Consider the following 23,165-nt stretch of genomic DNA (forward strand, 5'->3'; position numbering starts at 1 on the left):
GTCTTTCTTTTTTATACTTGAAGTGCTGGAAAGCCAATGTATATAAACAAGTAGATAAAAATGGCAAGCCATTTGATGTGGCAATGGTGTCAAGTATTTGCACCATTCTCAAAATATATACCAAAAATCATATGACATTTTTCAATCAACGAATAACTAAATGGTAGTTTATCTGAAAACACATTTGCATTTTTCTTCAATTTTCTTTAACTCAAGAAATTTGTTTAATGTTAATTAAAGACACTAAAGATAATTATTTTCTTTATTCCTGGGGAAGATATACATATATAGAGAGAGAGAGAAAGAGAGAGAGAGGCTTACTGAAATGAAATATCTTAGAATTATGTCCACTACTCTTTTTTTTAAGAGGTACCTTGTCTGTGGAGTTAAAATGAGCTGAAATAGGCATTTGAAACTATTTCATAAAATTGGAAGTAGTTTAGATGTTTTTCTAAGTGACTTGGTCATATATTCTGCTTTCAGGAATACAACTTAATTTACTTTTTAGATGTTAACAAAAAAGAAGAAAAAGAAGGAAGGCCTTTAATAAAATGTTTCCATATATAGAAAAGAAAAGGAGGGATTTGCTTATAGTAACTTTGAGGCTGTCTTTCATAGATGAGCCATTCTTCTACAATTGCTGGGAGATGTAATAGTTAATGTCATGACAATACAATTGTTAGTGTGCCCACAACCCCACACTATAATGCTATGTACTTGAATTTGATTTTAAAACATCCCAGCTGCATTTTATATATTCCATTTCATGTGTCATGCCTCAACTTATGTAGATATATGCTTGAGCCAGGGAGAATCATGAAGCCTTCCTAGAGGGATGGTGCCTTCATTAAAGGAGGCTTCTTAGAGAACAATACTTAATCTTGTTTTTTTGTTCCTCAGTGCACTATAGGAAGATTCTTGAGGAGTAAGAGTCATATTTCTGTTCCTAAAGTGAGGGAAGACAATTATGAAAAAAGGAGATTGGAAAGGAACCAATTCAGAGGTGCCTGGATGGCTCAGTTGGTCAGGTGTCTGCCTTTGGCTCAGGTCATAGTCCCAGGGTCCTGTGATCGAGCCCCACGCTGGGTTCCCTGCTTGGTGGGGAGCCTGCTTCTCCCTCTCCTTCCTGCTTATGCTCTTTCTCACTATCTCTGTCGCTATCTCTGTCTCTCTCTTTCAAATAAATAAATAAAATCTTAAAAAAAGGAAAGGAACCAATATAAGTCTTAAACACAAGCGATGAATCCATAAAATCCTTACTGTTGCACATACCATTATGACAACTGCTGATGTAAAACATGTATATATACATATATATGTTTATATATATATAATATATAATAATTTGCATATATAATACGTAGTGATTTATATATAACACATAACAGGAGCAAATCTGAAAGGGTCTGATATCAAACAAGTCCATATGGGGGATGCAGGGATTGCTCTGCACCTATCAAGGTAGGTAGGCACTTGGCGGACAAATAGTTGAGGATAGGGCATTCCAAGCTTAGCTAAACACAGCAAAGATTTTTAGAATCAAAAGATGTGGTGTCTGGGGGAGAATGAAGAGAATAACTTTGCTGAAGTAAAGAACTTTCTTGGCGAGGTTAAGAAGTATGGTTGGAGGGGCGCCTGGGTGGCACAGCGGTTAAAAGCGTCTGCCTTCGGCTCAGGGCGTGATCCCGGCGTTCCGGGTTCGAGCCCCACGTCAGGCTCCTCCTCTAGGAGCCTGCTTCTTCCTCTCCCACTCCCCCTGCTTGTGTTCCCTCTCTTACTGGCTGTCTCTATCTCTGTCAAATAAATAAATAAATAATCTTTAAAAAAAAAAAAAAAAAAAAAAAAAGAAGTATGGTTGGAGAGGTCTTTTGTACCTCGAGTTGGGGAAGGCTGTGCTTAAAATTTATTGTGTAGAAAAATACTTGTCTCGGTGTAAACTTTAGGCCACCTGCTTTAGAATCACTTGGGAGTACCACTTAAAACACAGTCTTGACCCTGATACCAATCCTCAAAAAGATATCTACATGCATGTGAATCAAGTACTGAAGTGATATTTATGTAGTGTCAAAATGGTACGCCTCTGCTATACATGTTTGAGAATACTGAATGAAATTGAGCATGGAAGAACATTTATGACACAGAAGTTTAGGGGCTGCAAGAACTGGACCAGGAGACTATAGAGAAGTTAGGTCAGTCAAAGGAGACTTGAGATTTCACATGTGAGAGACAATATAATGATGATGATGTCCTTGGTGGAGGGAGGCCATGCTTAGGGGATAATGAGGTTCCTCCTTTATATGTCACCACTTTTCTTCATAATCTATTTCTATTTGAATTCTCTCTTGCAGTAAGTTAATCATTCAGTTACTCGAACCTGGTTCTTTCAGATTCCCTGGCTGTCATTTATGTTTCTCAGAACAGAAAAAAATAAAACTACCAATTTAAATTTAAATACATGTTATCTAAAACAAATCGGAGTATCTAATTAAAGATTATTTTACAGCCTATTATATGTAAGCAATGTATCTTTCTAATATTCTGTAAAAGTAAAAAACAAAACAGAACAAAACAAAACCAAACCCAGAAAGAATAATGCAACTTGCTTCCCCTCGTGTAGTTGAGAAATGCACCATTCATCCTTTCTTCTAAATCTGCTACCATTTGATTTGGCCTTTCACTGACCTTAATTTCTCTAGGAACAGGCTCTTGTGGAAATGCTTCATGTCAGATTTGCTCCAGGAAGGAGACAGGAAGAAAAAAAAATGTAATAAATTTTTGGCAAGGAACTAACTGACATTAAAATAACCTATTTTCTTCAAAATCTTGATTATTGGCTAGGAAACCCAGAACAATATTAGAAAATAATATAAAGCCTGATAGAGAAAAAACAAAGAAAGAAAATGATGAAGACTAATTTTCATTCTTCCAATTCCTTATTTTTAATTCAAGGGGAAAAGTAAATTCTCTGTAAAGAAACATATATTGTATATAAGAATTTGTTTCTTATATACAATATATATAAGAAAAAATTCATTTCTTCTTCAAAACCCAAGAGCAAATGTGTGCAATTCCTGCTTTATAAATAGCTCAAGTATTAGGCTTCTTACCAACCCTAAGATCTTTCATTTGACGTCTGAACACTTGCGTCTGTGTGTGCACGTGCTTTAGGAAAGTCCCTCTCACCCTGCTGAATAAGCACCAAATTCAGCCTATCCCAATCTTTCAAAGTGCTTCTACTTCATCTGGTAACACTTGATTAAAGGTATTGAAATGCACCCAGACATAAAATATATTCACATAACTTTTATATGATATAAAATGTTAAGTGACTGCGAGAGAGAAAATGGTGCATGTGTAAGAGAATACTATTCAAAGGGCTCAAGTGAGAAGAGTTTCACCAAGTTAGAATCAAAAATCTTCACCCTGTCCCTTCCCCCATTCTCTTCTTGTTTCATATACATGCAGATTTTGTAATCTACATATAGTCATGACTATTAGCATACTGTGGTTAATTTCAGGATTCTAAGTACAGTGGAGGAAGTAGGATTTTCTCCTTTATCAGGAAAGAAAAAACAGGAAGGAAAAAACAGGGAGGGAAATGTTACAAAACATCCAGAGATGGGAGAACATTAAAAAGGGTCAGTTTTCACTTCTACCTTGTCTTTCTGGTATTACATGGCTTAATTGTGACAGAGATAGAGATGAAGAGGGAGTCAGGAATAGTTAAGGCCATGCATGCCTAATGGGACCCAGAGGCTTACACCGTAGGATAGTGCCACTGGCCCAAAATAGAGATTCCAAACATATGTAATATTAAAATGTGTATCTGATTGGGTGAGGATTTCTGTCATGAAAGACATTGTCTGGGGATAGTAAATGTCAATAGAAGTCTCTATTAGGTGGTGAAGATACTCCAAATAAGAGTTTTAATATTCAAGGTAGTCCATAGTACGTGGAATGGAATCCCAGGATGTTGAAATACAAGAGAAGAGTCCCTGGGGAAAGGGACTGGTGGGGCCCAGGCAAAGTTACCATCTCCAGGCAGATGGCTAGCAGAGCTCAACTTGGGCCTGTTAACCAGGCTGGGAGACTTTAGGGAATAAATATTATGTCTTACTCTGCTTTATATCCCCAGTACCTGGAACACAGTAGTCCCTGTCAAATATTTGAAAGAATAGGTGATGAAGTAAATAAACAAAGAGAGACATAGACCAGGATCACATATGAGTGGTTACAACAAAGGCTGAAGACTACTCTGTATGTTCATGGTTCGGTCTTACCCAGGAACGGTATGATTTGGAAATTAGACCTAGTGACTGAAGGCAAAAAAGACGAATTTCAGAATCCACTGACTTGTTAGACCGAGCTTCCTTGCATATCTTCTACTTTAGCTAGTATCCAGAGCTAAAGTCCTCAGCTGCAACGGGTGTACTAATTGGAGAATCATGAACTGATATACCACATTCTAGGTCCTTCATGATTCATTCTAATATATAGACAAATATTGGTATTTTCTAGATCCATGTAGCTGTCAATCAATGTGCATCCACCAGGATCTGCTAGAAATAGCTGTATTTGTGCAAATAATAAAGAAAGGATTTCCTTCAGAAAAGAAAAGAGAATCGCCTTATATTTACATCTTCGGTGAAGTCTCTCATAGGATAGAGAGCTTTCTCAATAGGTTTATTTTGAACAACACACTACTGTTGGAGGAAGACCCTGCAGGCCCTTTGCCACACAAAGTGTGTTCTTCAGACCCCAATATCAGCATCATTTAGGAATTGATTGGAAATGTAGAGTCTCAGGCCTTCTTGAGCTATATGGAATGAGAATTCGCATTTTAATGAGATCCTTAGGAGATTCGCATGCACATTAAACTTTGAGAAGCAATGGCCTATTCATTAATATTAGGCTTAGATGTTTATGGTAATATTCTGTCTAAAGCAAGTAGGAGGCAAAGAAATGTAAATGGAGACTAAGTTTATTTCTTTTTCCTTAGGGTAATGACTTCACAATTGAAAACCTTGGCGTTAGTGTGTGAGTGTGTGTCATGTGTGTAGATATGTGTGTATTTTGTTCTTCTAAGAGTCATGTGTGGATAAAATAAATAAGAGTGAAAACTTGAACAAAGGAAACTGACGCCCTTGTTCAGTGTAGTGGAAACAAGGGAGAGTAGAAGGACTGTAATTAATTAGAGATTTGGAGATTGCAGTCTCCATCTCAAGCAGGCCTCTGACACAGCCCATTGAAGTTGGAGTCATCTAAGAATGCAGTCCCAGATTTTTCAAGATATGGAAATAAACTTGCACGAAGTTCCCCAGTTGTAAGAATTAAAATCTAATTAGATTTTATTTAAAAGAAGGAAAGGAAGGAAAAAACAACGATGCTCTCTGGACCAATACTTTATGGAGTAATAACCATAGAACTGGTGTGCAGCTTGCCATTTGTGACCTGTGTCCATATCACTGAGACAAAACCAAATATAAGTAGATAGTGATTTGAATATCCGGGCCATGTAATAGGTGGTAACTATGTGCCTATATTGTTTTAAGCTTGATCTTAATTAAAATAGTACCCCAGCCTAGTCCTAAGGAGCCCAAATCTGAAGGCTTTGGCATCTATAAGCATCATGTTGACATTTGCAAGTCCTGTTTTACAAATGTTCAGTGTATACCTAAAACAACCCTTACCGTTCATATTTCTGTGAAACTAGGTGTTGAGACAAAAGAATTTAAGAACTATTCTAAATGACATTTTATTATATGTTTATCACTTTAACCACTTGATACACCTGTTTAATCTTCAGAACAATCCTGAGTAAGTGATTAGTTTCTCTGTTTCACATGTAATGGAACCAAGAAAAACATTCTGGAAAAAAGACTTCTTTTCCACTGACTGCCAGAAAGGTAATTGTCTCCAGAATCTATAGGTGGTTTCTACCTCCCAGAGGCTACCTCCCAACCTGGCCAGCCCCAACGTAAGCCCTAGAACCAGGCAGATCTCTTCTGCAGCAATATCACTGGCTTTCAGCTTTTGTCCCTTATCTCTTATCCTGCAGTCAATGCACCTGTTGCTTCTTTCCATTTGCCTTTTTAGGGCCCTCCTATCTGATAACCTGAAAGCTGGTTAATAACAACTATAAGCTTTCTTCTACTTCCACATGTAATATGAAAATGTAACATGAAAAATGATGGTATTTTGAAAATGAATATCTGGAATAAATGAATGGATAGATAGATAGATTGATTGATCTTAAAGACCTACAGGAGGATTGTGGAGAAACTTTTGGCTTTTTTTTTTTGACAAAGGGGACCTTTTATATTACTCATACCTCCTCATTACCTCCCATTGTGTTTTATACACGGGACTAGCTGTTATAATAATATATGCCTTTGATTTTAGAAAGAAGCATTCTATAAAGGTTGTTTCCTTAATTCTTCAAATAAAACAAAGAATTGGGCATTTTCAGCCCACCCTGTCTCTAATGGATTATAAGAATTGGTGCGACTCATCTAGTTGTAGTTTACCTACTATGAGATGATTGTCAAAATAGTTATTACAGAGCAAAATGAATGGATTTATTGAACACTGACAACATCCAGTACTGTTGAGAATGTGGAGCAACAGTAACTCTTCACTGCTGATGGGAATGAAAGTGGGTACATCCACTTTGGAAGACAGATTGGTGGTTTCTTGCAAAACCAAACATGCTCTTACCATTGATTCCAGCAGTTGTGTTCCGTGGTTATGTCCCAAAGGAGCTGATAGCTCATGTCCACACAAAATCCTGCCCATGGATGTGTAGAGCAGCTTTATTCATAATTGCCAAAACTTGGAAGCAGCCAAGATATTTGTCCGTAAGTGAATGGATAAGCAAACTGTGGGATATTCAGACAATGGACTATTATTCAGAGCTAAAATGAAATGAGGCCCCAAGCCATGAAAAGACATAGAGGAAACTTAAATGCATATTACTTAGTGAAAGAAGCCAATCTGAAAAGGCTACATATCAAATGATTTCAATTATATGACATTCTTAGGCAAAACTTACAAGGAGCTCGACAAACCCCACAAGGAAAAACAACAAAATCATGATCAGACAATATTATCAAAGCACTGAAAACCAAAATAAAGAAAAGCCAGAGAAAACAGCCCATTGCATACAAAGAAACAAAAAGTTAAAAAACCCTGGATTCCTTGTCAGTAACCATTGTTGGAAGAGGTCATCGAGAGGACATGACCGCTGCTTGACCTTTGGGCTAGAAGAGGCCGTTGGAGTCTCCTCACCCCTCACCTGTCCTTGGAATAAAGGTGTGACTCAGCATTCCCACACCTGGAGCCATTTTCAAGGCCAAAGCCTTGAGAGAGCAATATGGTATTGAGATCATGTGGGGGTTGACGTGACTCGACCACCTTAAGGCCTCTATATAAACGTTAAGAGCCTGGCGCATGACTGTAGAGATCTTGTCCTGAGGCCGCTGGAGGCAAGCGGGGTTTGTGTGAGCTCCCTTGCGGGTTAGACCTGCCACCTACCGATCTGGCGTGGTTTCCCTCTTTCTTCAGGTTTTCTGCCTTCTAGGCACCGGCCAGTTTGCCAAACCCACAACCAAAGAGGGAAGAGTGCAATCTCTGAAAAGTGCTGTAGGAAAGGGAAAAGAACTGTCAGCCTACAGTTCTGTGGCCGGTGAAAATGATCTTCCCGGATGAGATAAAATGAGGTTATTTTAAATGCAGGAAAACAAGGATAATTTTCTGATAGTAAACATGCTCTAAAAGAAATGCTAAAGCAGGTTCTTCGGACTGAAATGAAATAGTACCAGATGGATTTTGGAACTTCAGGAATAAAGGAGAAACAAGGAAAGTGGTAAATACCTGGGTAAGTTTAGTCTTTTCTTAACTTTGGGGAAAATGTATGTGCCTGTTGAAAGCATGATATATAACACTTGTAGTGGAACTTTAATGATGATAGTTATAATTCATGTAAAAATTAGGACCTAAGTGAGGGAAAGAGCTACATGGTTCTAAGGCTTCTTTACTTGATGTGGTGTAAAATTAACTTCAAGCAGTCTGTGAAAAATGACGTATGTGTTTTGTAATCCCTAAAACCACTAAAAGAAATAAATATGGCCCAAAGCCAGAAATGAGTTAAAAAAGAATATGAAGTGTTGATATAATCTCAGAGAAAATAAGGTTTTTTCAATTCCTATATCTGCAGATATTTTAATATATTTGAATAGGGACTTTCTAAGAGGAGTGTTACGCAACATTTTCAAAATTGATCATGCAAACCAAATGTTTAGAGGAAAAGTATTGTTTGGGAGCAAGAATGGTTTTAAGAAATACTTAGTTCTACTGAAAAGCTAACAGCTGAGTTTTCAGTGTTATTTTTGCCTTTACATGTTCTCAAATGGGTGTTAGGATGAATTAATTACAAATAACTGGCACAGAATTTGCTTCGTTGATACTGGTACATAAATACCTGGCTTTTGTGTGCCACGAGTTTCAGTCTCTGAGAATACAAATGGTAAAGCTCTAAGACATTAACATGTAGAAATAGGGATGATGAATGCACCTAAATACAGGTTTAAAAATTAATATCTCATAACTGTTAAATTAGGTGACGAAAATAAAATTGGACAGTATTGTAGAAAGTAATATTGGATGAGTAACCCATGGTATTAGAAATAAAAGGAAAAATAGCCATGTAGAAATAGAGGGGAAGCCTGTACCAGGAAAAGAAACTACAAAAATTAGAAGTATGGTAAAGAAGTAACAAGAAAAGTTTGGAAAAAAATGACTGCTGACCTAGGGAAATATATTACCAAAACCACCAAAAGATTTTTCAAGAAGGGAGTGGTTACTGGTAATATTCCCTGAGAAGAAGTCAGGGAATTTTTTTTTTTTTTTAATTGGCTACAGCACAGGGTAATGATTGGTGACCTTGAAGAGAGGTCTCATTAAAATTGCTGGTATGAAAGCTTGATTGAAATTGGCTGAAGAGCAACTGGGAGATGAATAAATGAATACCCCAGGTGGAGAATATTTCTTGAAGTGCTTTGTTATGAGGGTAAACAGAGAAATAGAAAAGTAACCTGGTAGGGATATGATGGCATAATATTTCCTTTCCTTTTTTTTTTTTTTTTTTAATGAAAACCTATTTTCAGGGCACCTGGGTGGCTCAGTCTGTTAAGCCTCTGCCTTCAGCTCAGGTCATGATCCCAGAGTTACAGAATTGAGCCCTGCATCAGACTCCCTGCTAATCCGGGGACTCTGCTTCTCCTTCTGCCTCTCACCCCACTCGTGCTTGCTCACTCTCTCAAATAAATAAAAAAACTCTTTAAAAAAACAAAACAAAAACAAAACAACACAAAACCTGTTTTTTGATCTGATGGGGCAATTCTAATGCGATAGGGAGATGGAATTAAGGATTACAGCAAAGAGGATGATGGCAAGAGCAGTCCTAGGTGGTATGAATTCAGACACGTAGAAGGGTCAGAGGCGGAAGAGAAGTGAAAGCAGTGTGTGAATCTGGGTACAAGAGTGTGAGGTGTCTGGAAGTGCTAAGTTCTATCATTCAGGATGCTTGGTTACAAATCGCAGAAACCAACTCTGATATAAGGAAATGAAAAATTTAATAAAATTGTATCGAGTAGCTCGATACTCTTGAGTCATAGAGAACTGAGTTTATGGCTATGCAGGCGAGTACTAAAAAAAAAATAGCAGAATTGGCCCAGGGAGGATGTTGCTATTTGCAGGTGACACCAACTATCATCATTAGAAGTAAAATTAGATATTACATGCCAGTGTAGCGCTCCTGAAACTTTGGCACCAAGAACTCTTTTCTCCAAATTTTACCTACCACTGAGTGTTCTTAGTAGATCCCTTGATCCTAAATGGGGATGCCTGGCTGGTGAATCAAAAGGCACAGGCCGAGCATAGAGGGTGTGCAGTAAATGTGTGCTGTTTGTTTCAAAACTGTAGAGTTTAACTGAAATTTTAAAAAAGTATACTCCTGAGGACTTAGTTATTATGATATCAGAAAGGCCACTCTCCAGAACTAGCTACCAGAAATACTTTGTAGGTCTTTACCAAATAACAAACTTAATACATAATGTTGAACTTTTGGTATTCTGAACGTGACAAACCTACTATTTCTATCTTTTCAGTACAACACCTGGAGAACTAGGCAGGGAAATGCGGCAAGTGAAAAGGAATAAAATACTTAAAGATGCAAGGGGGGGGAGCCATTATTACTTGTAGGTAATAAAATAGTAGTAAGTAGGAAATCCTAAAAATCAACGGATAATTTTTTTTTTTTAAAGATTTTATTTATGACAGTGTACAAGCAGGGGGAGCAGCACGGAGTGGGAGAAGCAGGCTCCCGCAGAGCTGAGAGCCAAATGTGGGGCTTGCCAGGACCTTGGGGTCATTACCCCAGCCAAAGGCAGACGCTTAACCGACTGAGCCAATCAGGTGCCCCTCAACAGATAAATTTAACACTTTATTATTCTGATGATTTATTCCATAAAAATAAGTACACAAATTGATTCCTGAATATTAACCATCAAAAAGAAAAAAAATATATATGATCACCAAAATAATGTGGTACCAAGAAATAAACCTAAGAAGAAAATCTGCATAAAAATTTTCGATAAATATTAAAAAATGGATAGATGGATTGTTTTTATGGTTTAGATGCTTTAGTGCTATAAATACCGATTGTATCCAAACGAACCTATGGATTCAATGAAACCTCAATCAAAATCCCAACAAGATTTTTAAAACTCTCCTAAAATGTATATGAACATTTAAATGATCGAGAATAGCCAAAATAATCTTTGAGGGGAAGAACACAACTGAAATATTCATACTTTCAGCTATTAATATTTACTATAGATACTGTGGTTAAAACAGGGCAGTCTTGTACAATGCTAGACAAACGGATCATTTTAACAAAATAATCCAGAAAACGACTTACATGGACATCATGTATACAAGTTTTTCATATAACCTATGATTGTGCCACTAAATCTACCAGTTAAAATCTTATAATTGCATGGACATCAGAAGGTACAAGGATGGTGATAGCAGACTTATTCATGAGCATCCCAAGCTGAAAATTTTTCAAATGTGTAGCAACAGCAGAATTCTTGGTAAAAGGTCGTACGTTCGCATACTGCACAGCAATGAAAATTGTCTATAGCTTCAAGAATCAATATGTATAAAACATATGAATATTGGGGAAAGTAAACTTATAGAAGAATACATTGAGTAAAGTTAGGGAATTATCTTTACAAATCTGACGGTGATTTTTCTCTCAGGGTTAGGCAGAGAAATATCACAAAAGAATGCACAGGAAGATTTTAAGTTACAGAGAGTATAACGGTTAACTTTGTGTCATACCATGGGGTGCCCAGATATTTGGTTAAACATTACTCTGGGTGTGTCTGCGAAGGTGTTTCTGGATGAGATTAACATTTGAATTGGTTGACTGAATAGAGCTGATTGCTCTCCCTAATGTGGGCCATCAATTAAGGGACTGAGTAGAACAAAAATTCTGATCTGTAAGTGAGGAAACCCCCTCCTGCCTGAATGCATTTGATCTGGAACAGGGGGGGTTTTCCTGCCTTCAGTCTCAAGTTGAAACTTTTTGTCTCTTCCTAGATTGCAAGCCTGCCAGCCTAAAGACTGCAGCTCCGTATCAGCCCGCCCACTGCAGATCTTGAACTCGCCAGTCTCCGTAAACATGTAAGCCAGTTTGATATAATCTCTCTTCGTATATATACACACATATATACATACTGTTCTGTTTTTAATTTTAATTTTATATTTTAATAAGAATTTTAATAAGGTGATAATCAGTATCTTAATTTAGGGGTACTTGCAAGAAGTTTTACTTCATGATCATTCTTCAAAATCTACATGTTTTATCCTCTCTTCTGTATTACCCCTTCCTCCAGGAAACCTAAAACACACCAGCAGAGTAAATAGTTGCCAATCTCTCTCCAGCAGTATACTTGCGGAATTTCTATCCTCTTTTCTCTGCTGGGGTCTCCTGTGCAATCTGCCTTTGAATTTTAGTACTAAAATGGCTATTCCACAAATAAAACTTTTCCCTAGAAGTGAAACTTTAAATTCTCACCAGGTATTTTTTAAAAAACAAAGTTTTCTATTTTTTACTTCCATTTTTATCTTCACTATTTTAGGTAGTGAGTTTTAATTCTCCTAAAACATTGGTATGTGAATGTCTGCTGCTGGGGCAGGTTCAAATGTGGGTGGGAGAAGGAGAGAGAAAGCCATCAAAGGATAGCTTAATTTTGGCTTAAGGTAAGATCAAAATTTCTGAGAGAAACATTTTCTGAAGCATTACTTGACTGGATACAGTTCAGCTGGTAAATCCACCACATGTCTTGAAAGCTCAGTGGGCATAAAGATGCTCCCATTATTATAGGGACCTCGGGGCATCTTTAAATTGCTGTAGCTACGCAACTTTGTATTCGTAATATATTTCTGTAGAGAAGATATGTAGCTTCCGTCATATTCTCAAGGCATCTCAGAACCATCACGATGGGTTGCTGGTCCAATTTTTCAGAAATGCAGATGGTACTAGTTATTTCGTAGTATTCTTAAGCATTGTAGTAGAATTACCTGTAGAATACTGGATTAGGATTGAAAATACTGAAAGATCACAGTGCCAATTATAGGGACCTGGTAAATCCTGTTAAAATTTCTATGCCTCGGGAGTGATCAGAGTGCAGTTGATGCACTCCTGTGAGATGTGTTTATAAGTCCTCAGGATCCTCATATGTTTGAAGTGGATGTGGAATTTAGGAGAGAGTATAAAAGATTGCTAATTTTGTATCTGTTGTATTGTTTCTTGGTTCATAGGATAGATGATGACACAGAGTGAAAAACAAATGCTTCAAATTACTAAATGATCTCTTTGTTACCTGACATATGTCATGTGGCTTCCCAGAGTGCCACTTCTCTTTCCAAAAGAATACTAAAGCACAGAAATAACTGCATCGGTAATTGGAAATGCACATTACATCTACTTTGTTTTATGAAATACCAAGACATGGATAAATGATACAAAATGTGTAGAAAGACTATAAATATACAGTTCTATAAAAATGAAAGTATTGTAGCTTATTCTTTTGGTTTGTTAAATATTTCTTGCCAGTGAATTGCATTTATATATATATTTTTATATATATTTATATATATAAATTCATTTATAAATATATATAAAATTATGCATGTTTTACTAAAATGCACTCAATTCTAGAGGCATACTGAAAATATGTCTTATGTGTCATCATTGTGTATATATTTATGTACACACAAGCACATGCATAAATACACATGCACATATACATATATGAAGATAAAGGTGTTTAAAAAGAGCAAAAACATTTGTTCATATATGTATTTATGTACACATGTATGTATATATAATTACTAATTACAGGGCGCCTGGGTGGCACAGCGGTTAAGCGTCTGCCTTCGGCTCAGGGCGTGATTCTGGCGTTATGGGATCGAGCCCCACATCAGGCTCCTCCGCTATGAGCCTGCTTCTTCCTCTCCCACTCCCCCTGCTTGTGTTCCCTCTCTCGCTGGCTGTCTCTATCTCTGTCGAATAAATAAATAAAATCTTAAAAAAAAAATCACTAATTACAAACTACAATAACCCTACATAAGTGTAGACGCTTTAATACTTTCAGTGAGAGGAGTATTAAAAATTAGGGACTATTCTCTTGTAAGTGTTAATAATGTTAGGTACTTAAGAGTGTCCAGTTATTTGCGAGATAATCAAATATTTTCAAAGAATTAACAGTAGATAAAATGAACTTCATTCTAAAAATAAACATCCTTTTTTGGGTAACTGGGAGAACATCACACCAGCGCTTTAGATTAACTGTATTTGTATATACAGGTTTCTCCTGTCTTAAATGCAGAGCGACGAGGTGATCCAGCACATTCCAGAGTGCTCAAGATGAGTGTATGTAGTACATGTCAGACCTGAGGTGCATATATGTTTCGGAAAGTAATCAGACTGGTGAGAAACCGAGTGACACCTGGAGAAGTAGGAGAACTCGGGTTTATTTTACACCGGCAGACTCAGAGGAGCTCACGCTCGAAATTCTGGGCCCTGGGTGGCGGGTTACAGAGCTTTTATAGGGCAGGTGTGGGCCGGGTCAGGTTCCAAGGGCTGTGCTGACTGCTAGTAGGTGGGTTTAATTTGGGGGGGGGGGGGGTTGCTTTATGTGGGAATAGCAGTTAGGGCGGCGCAGGAAGCTTGGGGCTGGAAGCCCGTTTACAGAAGCAGAAGTGGCTGGTTATCTCTTGCTCAAGCAGGGCTTCTGGTTATCTCTTAGTATTGCTAGTAACTGTCCATCTTCTGGGGCCTGCTGGCCTGGGCCTGGTCTGGGTAATTTTCCTCTTCATATACCGTGATATAAAAACATGTAAATTTAAGACTTTTAGTCTACTAAAACTCCTACTCTTTGACTTTTTTTTTTTTTTTTGCCTTGAAATCTTCTTTATTATAGACATTTAAAAGCTCAAAGGGAAACCTGTATGCATCATTTTGATAGGATTTTTTCATTTGGAATGGAACTAAAAATAGTGAAAAATGGCTTTTAATGTTTACAATTTTTTCCTATTTAAATGAGAAAAATAAGTTAAAATGAGATAAATAGTATATGGGCTTACTTTTCATGAATGTGTCAGGAACAGGGACCATGGTATTCACTTCATTTTTATATAAAAAATATTGTTAGAGTAAATCCTGTATGAAAGCTAAAATATAAGAGTAGTAAACTAAAGATTCTGGACATAATGTTCCAATTTTGTAATTAGGCAATTTTCCTTTGCAAACAATGATCCAAGCACTGTTACAGGTCTATAGAGTTGAGGGTAACCGTAAACAACTGATACCAGTGTTATTCAGGCCGTTAAGATGGAACTGGAAAGGAGGACACAGTCCAAAGACACATTTACAAATTCTTTAACATTGGAAAGTTTGAAAGAAAAGGACACTTAAATTTCATTGAAGTGGAAGGTTTTCTTTAAAACATCAAAATAGGTTCTACACATACAAAGCGTAGTATCACAGTCTTTGCTACCTGTTGTCCTAGGACTGAGAACATTTGCTACATAAACATTTTTTTCCCCAGGTAATGGACTGTTCATAGGGCAAGTTTGATACCAGCTATTTTCAGATATGGATAGAAGTAGGAGTGACCTTGAAGTATTTTATTCTTGTGATTCCAAGTAGACATAAGATAATTCCTCTGTGTAAGAGACCAGGAATTGCAGGAATGGAATGAAGGGGGATATTTTTGTTTTGATCTAAGATAGAAACTTAAGAAATGTCCCAAATCATATTTAGAAACATAGAATGTTAATAATGTTCTTGTAAATTAAATGGCTAAATATATCAGGCCTATAACTTTTAAAACACCTTAGGAAAATAAAATACAGAGTTATTGAATGTTAAATTTTCACTTCTGCAAGGGAAGGTTTAACAAAAATATGAAAAAATATGAAATATTTAAAAGGGTACGTGGAGAATAAACTGACTAAATTTGACAAAGAAGTAAAATGTGTACATTGAACTGTCCTCTTAAGAATATGAGGATTTGTTGAACCTTCTCTAATAGTGATTGTATTTCAAAATCTTAAGTAAATATTTTTAAAATTAGTAAGTTATATACGCAGTTTCAAGTTGGGAAGAATTTTTAAGCCTATTTGTTGTGGAAGCCCACAACTTCCTATAACACTTTCCTTCCTTTGATGGTGTTTAATTTCCTATCAGTCTTCTCTGGATTGTCATTTTAATTTGTTCTCCATCTATGTTCTTCCAGCAAAAGTGCTTCTCAGATTGATTCACATATCCTGTTTAGATGTGTGTCTGTTGTTTGGGTGTATGAATGTGTAATTTAATAATAGATGAAAGTGGCATGTCCCATCCCCAAAGATACATGGTTTCTTAAAGAGGTCAACAAATTAAGGACTACAGTGATGTAATGTTAATGTTTGCTTAGACATCCTCCAGAAAGTGGGAAAGCAAGTAGGATGAAATGTGGTGTCTTTGTACCTGAACTTGAACCATGTAGTAATTGACTGTTGTGCTCACACATCTCTGTGCAGCTAAGAGATTTAACTCTTACCATTTCACACCTAATACTGATATTACCTCGCAAAAAAACAAACTTCTCCCACAGATAACCACCCCGAATCAACTTTATTCTTAAGAGTTCTCACAAATATACTGACACTTAAGATTAAATTTAAAAACCAAGAATTGTCCTAGTAGCTGTATATTTTAAATACTACTCAACTTATTCTGAAGTGTAGCTGGAGTTGCGATCTGTTAGTTTTCATCCTATTTCGAGCTTTTTTTTCCTGGTCTTGTTTGAGGTCTAATATCTGTGTGTTTACCATCAAACTGTGCTGGTGCATGGTGTGCTATCTGTAAAACTCTTCTACAAACAATACTGCAATTTTGCTTTGCTTGATCGCAATTTTCATTGAACATAGTTAGCTCTAAATGATTTCTGACGATTTCCAAAATTTAAATTCACCCTTCGATGGTAAAGACTTGCTATTATTACCGACCTAAAAAGGAAGCAGCAGTCTTCAAGAGCACTTCTGAAACTTTTGTACAATGATAGAATGGTTCCAAGGTAGCTGTGTGAAATGGACCAGTACATTTGGAAATGTTCAAGTTCTAATATATTTTTAAAGCAGTTTCATTATTTTATAGTGGTGATTAATACTATAAATAGGGAAATATGAATTATAATTGCTCTCAAACATTTCTAGTAATAGTGGAAGTAGTTATCTTAAAAGTGAGCAGTTGAATTCTTCTAAGTTAGAATTGCTAAAATTTAATCTAGTTTGTGTATATACTGTTTTTCTTTTTTTTAAAATAAGTCTTCAAATGCACTGGAGCATAGGTTTCAAAGGACATGTGTAGCATACATAAAAGAAATTATTTAAGAACTTTGACAGCATTAAGGTTAATTAAAAGCATTTTTTCTTATGCCAAAAATGGTCTAATGATTTATCTATTTCAAAATTTGATCAGTGCGATTTTTTAAAGAAATACAGGATGTTTTTTCAGTACTTGGAACTCTTGCACTATCCAGTTGTAATACCTTGCTGGACAGGAAGAGACCATAAGCAACCAGCTGTATAAAATTCTGTTTGAGACTAAACATACACACTTCTATTGGAAGTGAAGTAGCCACACCTGTCAGGAGCAGAGGCAACACCTCTCAGTGGAGATACGGGGGTGGGGGGGCTGGGGAGGGTGGTACGGACAGCTGCCTGTGAAAGCATCAGCACAGGACCATCCTAGCTGTGCCATTGCCCTTGAAACTTTTAACTAACTCCTATTAATGAAGAATTGTCACCAACAACCTATGCATCTGTGCCCTTAATAGAAGATGCTTAGGGGCGGGTGCTTGAGTGAGAGCCCTGTTGGTTAAGCGGTGAAGCATCTGTCTTCAGCTCAGGTCATGGTCTCAGGGTCCTGGGATGGAGGCCCCTATGAGCTTCCTGCTCAGTGGGGAGTCTGCTTCTCCTTTTCCTTCTGCCTCTCCCTCTCCCCCTCCCCTGCTCTCCTGAGCGCGCGTGCGCGCTCTCTTAAGTAAATAAAATCTTAGAAAAGAAAAAGAAAATGCTTAGGGACATCCATGGCCCTCTTAAGCCAAACTTGGCGTCAGGGAAGCCATGTTGTCATCTAGAGCAGAAAGAATAGTTGGTGCTCCTGAATAAGACCACTGCCTTCGGTTTTGTTGAAATATTGAAAGTCCATTTTACCATAATCTCTAATTTTAACTGAGTTCTGATTCTGCATATGATCCAATGATCTTAATCCACTCTTTAAATTTTTTTGACAGAGAGCGCGTGCACACATACAAGCAGGGGGAGGGGCAGAAGGAGAAGCAGGCTCTCTACTGAGCAGGGACCCCGATGTGGGGCTCCATCCCAGGACTCTGGGATCATGACCTGAGCCGAAGGCAGCCTCTTAGCCGAATGAGCCACCCAGGGGCCCAGTATTAATAATTCTTTATCACTATCTAGATCTCCAAACATCCTATCGGCTAATTTAAGTACTACTTGTATTACTTTAAAAGCGGCTTTACAGATGTAGCTAATAAATATGACAGTAAAATATGACAGTCTATCTCAAGTTAGTGACCTACTCCAAATCAGTCTAGTAGGCTGTCATTTTTCCATAAATGAATGAATGAATGAATAAATTTTTTGGTAATACTGTGAATCTCTTGTAATATCAAAAAAAAAAAAAATATTCCCCACTATATATTGAAGGTAACTTTGGAGGTATAAAAGTCATTGGTTTTTAATAGCAACTATTAGGGAAATGATTGTAGAAGCTTATATCCCTTTCATTAAATTCATCTCCTTGTTATCCATACACATTTCAGACACCAGATGATACACATGGTGAAGGAAGAAAATTGATTACATATTCTCACTGACCGTAATTCTTCATGAAAAAGCTCACTACCAAATATAAGTTGTGCAAACTACAAGCCAAATATTTTTAGACATAATTTAGCAGTCATATTGTTAACAAACGAATAAGTAAGATTGTTAAATCTGAATTACTTTGTCTAAGTCAGGGATTTATAATTTGTGTGTCATGTCACCAGCCCCTCTGAGGAACAGTGAATGGACTTGAAGAGTCCTGGAAATACAGAAATTTTATTCACACATGTTTGCAAATGCACATGCATGGATATATGTAAATGTTCACTTTCTGGTAAGGGACTTGATTAAATTTTTAGAAGGACTAAGAAAGATTGAACTGCTTTTGTACTTGGCTCTGAAATCTGTGGCATTCCCACCAGAGATATAATGGGAGAGAAAATGTCTTTTTTCATATTATCTGCTCTACTGGTCTTAGATAGGATGGCCGTATATTCTTGTTTATCCAAACAGTCCCAATTCAGAACTATGATGCTTTCCTAACTACTGGGTAGAGGATTGCTTTGTTCTTCAAAGTGTCTCAGTTTGGAAGATAAATTATGTGGGCATTTCCTATAAAAACAGTCTGAAACCAAATGTTGGGGATCTAATTTCAGCTCTACCACTTATTAATGTTGTGACCTGGGACAACTTAAAATACTGTTTCTTCTGTAAAGCAAAGCTAATATCTGCTTCATAGGGCTACTATAATGATAAATACGTTAATGTTTTTGAAATTTTAAGAACGGGCTACACATGTAATATAAAGCAACACTTTTTAAAAATGGAAGTATAGTTGACGCACAATGTTAGGTTTCAAATATATGACCTAGTGATTTGAGAACTCTATACATTATGCTACGATCACAAGTGTAGCTACCATCTGTTACCATACACTATTACAATACCATGGAGTATTCCCTATGCTGTACGTTTTATTCCCATGACTTACTCATTCCATAACTGGAAGCTTCTATCTCCCACTCCCCTTGAATGAAAGAGACATTCTTCAAAATCTAACTCTTCTTCAGGAATATTTGAATTTCATCATAATGGGGAAAGATCCTTAATGTATTATAGGGAAACGTGCTCAGAAGAAATTTGGAAATGCCCAGAGTATTCTAACCATTACAGTAAGCCAGCCACAGTGGGAATAGTCAACCTTAATTGAGATAGAATTGACTTTGTAACATTGAGTAAGTTTAAGGTGTGTAATATAATTTGATATAAATCTAATGTGATAAAACGTTTACCACAAAATGTTAACATCTATCTTACGTAGTTAGAAATTCTGTCAATTATGTCTCAACAGAATTGGAAAAAAATTACCTGACCCATAGTGGACCCCTAATAAATATATGTTGGGGAAAGTAGGGGAAAGCATGTTTTGAGATGGACCACTCAAAGAGTAGGACGCAATCCTACTTTGACTGTAGCGCAACATGAAGTTCTTGGAAGGAGCAAATAGATGCCTTACCCCCAGACTCTTTCTTTTGACTCTGGAATTGCATTTTTCGATCTCCTTTGAGCAGCCGTTATGAATGCATCCTAATTTAGCAATAACCTCAGCAAAATAGACAACCAAACTGAACCTAGAACTGGTTTTGTGACCTGAAGCCCATAAAACTATTTCCAGCATCTAATTTCTTCTTAATTAATTTGGCCTTTTTAAGTTACCATTGAACCTTGTGAAAACAGCATTCATGAGAATGTTTTAAACTTAGTCTTTTATTAGAATACTTATAGCAATTTTGGATGTAAGGAAGATAAGTGTCTTTCCCTCAGGTTAAATGGAACCAGACTTTCCAAAACAATTCATCAGAAATCTCCAAAATTTTGATCATCTGTTTCAGAAAACATTTTACAAAGTTATAAATGTTCATTAGTTAAAAATTGCACATTCTACTATCAGTGCAAATATTGAATATTGTTAAAACTGAATGTTTTGGTTGATAAATATTCATTGAAATTTTGTTGATTTTTATCCGTTGTGCTTCAACTTCCTCATCAGGAATGAGGCTCTTATACTCTAGGATTATTGTAAGAATTATGTTAGCAAAATATATCTAGTGCCCAGGATAATAACCGAACAAATGCTAGCTACTCCTATTACATCCCGGTGGAATGTATTTTCCACTCTTCAGGGTTCACACTCATCACTTTGGAGATCATTCTTTTAAACTGTTATTTTCTGTAATTATAGATGTTTTCTAGTTTTCCATTCGGTGTCTTTATATGTTGCCTGATATTTCAGACTTTACCTGGAACTGAGAAAATGCAATGCATTATGTCGAATTATATATTTAAAATATCAATTATTCATCATTTGATATTGGCCAGAATATTTGTTTCTCTATATGTAGATGTTTTATTATCTGTAAATTATATAAATGTTTCTCTTCCCTACACCAAAAGGTTATTGTAAGAAATGGAGTCTAGTGTGTGAATATAACTTTAAATCGGAGAGTGGTAAGGAGGCCAAAATACAATACTTATTAGATTGGAAGCCCTATGCTTGGTGCTTTTAATTAAACTCATAAATGTTAAAATGATTACTATTTATTGAGAAAGTATGCCTACAAGTGTGCTGCGAATGATTATAAGATACTTAATTGTTGGAGGTGAAACTCCTAAATGAAATAGTAATATCCTGGTAAGAATATTAGGGGATATGTCCAAGCTATCCAAATTAAAATGAACTTTCCATAATTTCAGTTCAAAAGAAGCTTTGTGATATACACAATACCTTTTGCTAAAAGTTTCCATTCTTAGCTAAGGAGAACTCCTCTGGGGCACCTGGGTGGCTCAGTAGGTTAAGCATCTCCCTTCTGCTCAGGTCATGATCCTGGAGTCCAGGAACTAGCCCAGCACTGGGCTCTCTGCTCAGCGGGGAGTCTGTTTCTCCCTCTGCCCCTCACTGTGCTGGTCCTGCTCTCTCTCAAATAAATTTTTTTTGAAAAGGGAGAAAAACTGTCTTTTTATGTTTGTTTCTCCACATTCTCTGAAGGCACCCCCACCCCACCACCAGTTTACAAATGTGTAAGGGCATAGCTTGTGCTACTTAAATCTAGTTCTTCATTAACTACTGCGTTTACTTTTCTCTCCAAAGAAAAATTGGAGAAAGTATTAGTGTAATAAAAGGAAGCTATGAAATAATTATATCCAGACCAAAAAAAAAAAAAAAACTCTGCTTTATAAATCAAAGGAGTTGTTTACATTAAGCATATGTTTGAAGTAACTCCTGACTTAACAATGAAAACTTCCCCTTTGATTTTTTGAATTTCCAGTTTTATTGATATGTAATTGACAAAAAAAGGTATGTATTTAAGGTATACAACTTAGTGTTTCAATGTATGTGTACATGGTGCAGTCATCACCATAATCAAGCCAATTAACATGTCCCTCATGGCGGGGGAGGGAAATGGGAAGATGTTAGTCAAGGGGTACAAAGTATCATTTTGCAAGATGATTAAGTTCTAGGAAAATAATATACTACAATGTGACTATAGTTAACTATAGTCTGTTGTATACTTGAAACTTACAAAGAGGGTACATCTTAAGTGTTCTAACCACTTTGATTTTTCTAATATGGTGGAAGTAGCTTCCGTCACTCAATACATTAGTATCAAAAAAAAAAATTACAAACTTGCAGTAAATGGAGGTAAAGCAAACATTTTCTAACTCATAAGGCTTGTATTACCTTGACAGCAAAACCAAACAATGAGATCACATGAAATGTAAACTACAGACTAATATGTTAACAAATACAGGAGCTGGCAAAAAGCATAAACCTAGATCAATGGATCAGAATGGAAAGCCTGAAAATAGAACCATATATACAGTTAACTGACTTTTTTTAAATAAAGATAAAAAGACAACACAGTGGAGAAAGGATAGTCTTTTCAATAATTTGTCCTGGAAAAGTTGACCATTAATAATAAATAAATCTCAATGCTACATTGCATCATATACTAAAAGTAACTCATAAACCCAGATATAAACTCTTAAAATGTTAATCTTCTTAAAGAAGTATAATAGAAATTGCAACTTTGTATTAGGCAAAATTATTTTAGTTAGACACCGAAAGAAAACAATGCATTGGACTACAGAAATTAAAATCTTCCATTAATATGGTGTATCAGATTACTTTTTTTTGTGTGCTGTGAGCCATCTTTGCATCCCAGGAATAAATCCCACCTGGTCATGGTGTATGATCATTCTGATGTGCTGAATTTGGTTTGCTAGAATTTTGTGGAGAATTTTCCATCCATGTTCATCAGGGACTTCTTATAGTTTTCTTGTAGTGTCCTTATCTGGCTTTGGTATCAGGGTAATGCTGGTTTTGTAAAATACGTTTGGGAGTGTTCTCTTTTTCAAATTTTGGAAGAGTTTGAGCAGGATTGGCACTGATTCTTTCAACGTTTGGCAGAATTCACCAGTGAAGTCATCTGGCCAGGGACTTTCCTAACTTGGGAAGTTTTTGATTACCAATTCAATCTCCTCACTTGTGTTTTTGGGATTTTCTGTTTCTTCCTGATTCAGTCTTGGTGGGTTGTACATTTCTAAGAATTTATTCATTGTTTTAGGTTATCCATTTTATTGCTATATAATTGTTCATGGTAGTCTTAGGATCTTTTGCATTTCTGTGGTATGAGTTACAA

At 36.5% G+C, this 23,165-nt stretch overlaps 1 long non-coding RNA gene across 2 annotated transcripts in view; it reads left to right on the plus strand.

The window, feature by feature from the left end:
- Positions 1-7,348: 7,348 nt before the first annotated feature.
- Positions 7,349-23,165, plus strand: part of LOC148109707 (uncharacterized) — a 156,811-nt gene continuing 140,994 nt past the window's right edge. Inside the window, exons 1-2 of one of the 2 annotated variants that reach the window (XR_015725089.1) lie at positions 7,349-7,876; positions 11,665-11,748. This is a non-coding gene — a long non-coding RNA (uncharacterized LOC148109707). The remainder of the gene's footprint in view (positions 7,877-11,664; positions 11,749-23,165) is intronic. The other variant, XR_015725090.1, reaches the window with a different exon arrangement.

This window comes from Ursus americanus, chromosome 7 (assembly GCF_024610735.1).
Source record: "Ursus americanus isolate L20-20 chromosome 7, mUrsAme1.1.p, whole genome shotgun sequence".
Classification (NCBI taxonomy): Eukaryota; Metazoa; Chordata; class Mammalia; order Carnivora; family Ursidae; genus Ursus; species Ursus americanus.